Below are 2704 nucleotides of genomic sequence, written 5' to 3'. Positions count from 1 at the left end.
CTTCGCCTCACCTCACTGCCTCACCTCCTTCCCCTCCCCACAGCACCTGTATATATGTATATATGTTTGTACATATTTATTACTCTATTTTACTTATAATAATGATAGCATTTATTAAGTGCTTACTATGTGCAAAGCACTGTTCTAAGCGCTGGGGAGGTTACACGGTAATCAGGTTGTCCCACGGGGGGCTCACAGTCTTAATCCCCATTTTACAGAATCTGGGGATCTGTAAAATGGGGATTTTACTTGTACATATTTATTCTATTTATTTTATTTTGTTAATATGTTTTGTTTTGTTGTCTGTCTCCCCTTTCTAGACTGTGAACCCGCTGTTGGGTAGGGACTGTCTCTATATGTTGCCAACTTGTACTTCCCAAGCGCTTAGTACAGTGCTCTGAACACAGTAAGTGCTCAATAAATACAATTGAATGAATGAATGAATGGATTTTGGGTTGTGGGACACCTGCAGAGGAGGGGAGTATCATCTCACCCTTCACCTCTAGACTGTAAGCCCGGCGTGGGCAGGGATTGTCTTTATTGCTGAATTGTACCATTGATTTATTGCTATGAGGGACCCTGGATCATAAAAGCCATGGGAAAGGGAAAGTGAGATTAATTAATTAATTAATTAATTAATTCAATCATATTTATTGAGCACTTACTGTGTGCAGAGTACTATACTAAGCGTTTTACAGATGAGGTCACCGAAGCCCAGAGAAGTGAAGTGACTTGTTCAAGGTCACTTAGCAGACAAGTGGCGGAGCTGGGATTCCTCCTTTGATTCCCAAAGCCCGGGTTCTTGCCACTAGGCCATGATGCTTCCCAAGGAGGTAAGGAGTTTCTGTTTGATGTGGAGGTGCATTGACAACCATTGTCGGTTCCTGAGGAGGGGGGAGGCATGGACTGAAAGTTTTTGTTTAAAAATGATCTGCGCAGCCGAGCAAAGTATGGACTGGAGGAAGCCGTGAGGTCAGCGAGGTGTCAGATACAGTAATCAAGCTGGGATAAGGCTTAGTACAATTCCTGGCACATTGCAGGCATTAAACAAATTCCAGTGTTATTATAAGTGGTTGGATCAGCATGGTAGCATTTTGGATGGAGAGGAAAGGAAGGACTTCAGTAATTTTGTGAAGGTAGAAACAACAGGATTTGGTGACCGACGGAATATTTGGGCGGTATGGGAGAGATGAGTAGAGGACATCACCAAGTTTACGGGCTCGTGAGATAGGGAGGTTAGTGGTATAGTCTACAGTGATGGGAAAGACAGGGGCTCACTGGAGCACGCGAGAGCAACTTTTATCCCCAGCCTGACGGGTACGGAACATTCCAGGGGCAGGGGCCCTCGGAGGTAGGAGGGAAGGTGGCGGAAACTAATCTTTGTTGTAGGAAATCCAAAATAAGGATTCTGTCATTGAGTGAGTCAGTGGTATTTATTGATCACTTACTGCATCAGTACTTGTACTTCCCAAGGGCTTAGTACAGTGCTCTGCACACAGTAAGTGCTCAATAAATACGATTGAATGAATGAATGAATGAATGCATGTTGAGCACTGTACTAAGCACTTGGGAGACTATGATACAATAGAGTTGGTAAACATGATCCCTGCCTTCAAGGAAATTCAGTCTAGTGGAGGAGCTACTTTTAGGTGACCCGTAAGCCAGATTTCTCCGCATCCTTTTCCCTCATGCTCTCTCTTAATAATAACCCTTACTTCCCAGATTTTGGGGTACATAATCAATTTCCCTGAATATACATCTTGCAAAAGGCAAATACGGTATTTAGAAATGGAAAAGAACACGCCACATATGGATGGTGTTTAAGAAAAATTTTTCCTTTTAGGATGATGAAGGAACATTACATCGTGAACGTAGGGAGAGCCTCGATTCAGTCACGAAGATTTCATGACCAAAAACCTGCACCAAAAGATTGATTATAATGGTATTAGTAGCAATAATATGCCCCGCTCAGGGTCGCACCTGGAGAGTTTCCAGTACTCTACCAGTCTCGACTACGGGAGGGAGAGTCAAGCAGAGGCCTGCCCGTTCCATTCCTAGCTTGGGCAGTGGCTAGTGAGTGGAAGGCAATCGGCTACAAATCAAAGCTCACCTGTGCTGGGCAGCAGCAGCATGAGAGAGTTGAGGGCAGAGACTCAATTTGACTGTGAGGAAGGAAGCAGTGGTAAACCACTTCCCTATTTTTACCCAAAAAACTCTATGGATACACTCCCAGAACGATTGCAGATGGAGGTGGGGTATTCTGGGAGAGATGCGTCCGTGGGCGTCGCTACGGATCTGAGACGACTGGACGGCATAAGACAAGAGGAATAATATAATTATTTTTGGAGTACCCACTTGGATCAGCGCATTGCACATGGAAAGTACACAACAAAGAAGCGACACTTTCCCTTCATTCATGCAATCGCATCTACCGAGCGCTTACAGTGTGCAGAGCAGTGTACTAAGCGCTTGGGAGAGAACAATATAACAATAAACAGACACATTCCCTGCCCACAACGAGTACACGCACTAACTGGGGACACAGCCATAAAAATATTTATAGAGAGGTGTGTGTGGACATCTGAGAATGGATTAAAATAAATTCATCAGTGCCGATGGGATTATATGATTTAGGAAATGAATGTGGAAATTTAGAAGGGCTTTGAATGTGGAGAGAGCTCTGCTCCAGCTGATTTGGAGAGGG

At 44.2% G+C, this 2704-nt stretch overlaps 1 non-coding gene across 1 annotated transcript; it reads left to right on the top strand.

The window, feature by feature from the left end:
• The first annotated feature begins 1962 nt into the window (after nucleotides 1–1962).
• On the top strand, nucleotides 1963–2100 carry LOC119941718. The gene has a single exon (XR_005455299.1). It is a non-coding gene; the product is annotated as a small nucleolar RNA SNORA7 (small nucleolar RNA).
• Nucleotides 2101–2704: the final 604 nt, after the last annotated feature.

The sequence above is a fragment of the Tachyglossus aculeatus genome, chromosome 20 (genome assembly GCF_015852505.1).
Source record: "Tachyglossus aculeatus isolate mTacAcu1 chromosome 20, mTacAcu1.pri, whole genome shotgun sequence".
In the NCBI taxonomy this organism is placed as follows: Eukaryota; Metazoa; Chordata; class Mammalia; order Monotremata; family Tachyglossidae; genus Tachyglossus; species Tachyglossus aculeatus.
Note: the sequence above shows the minus strand (reverse complement) of the source record. Positions and strands in the feature narration are given on the sequence as shown.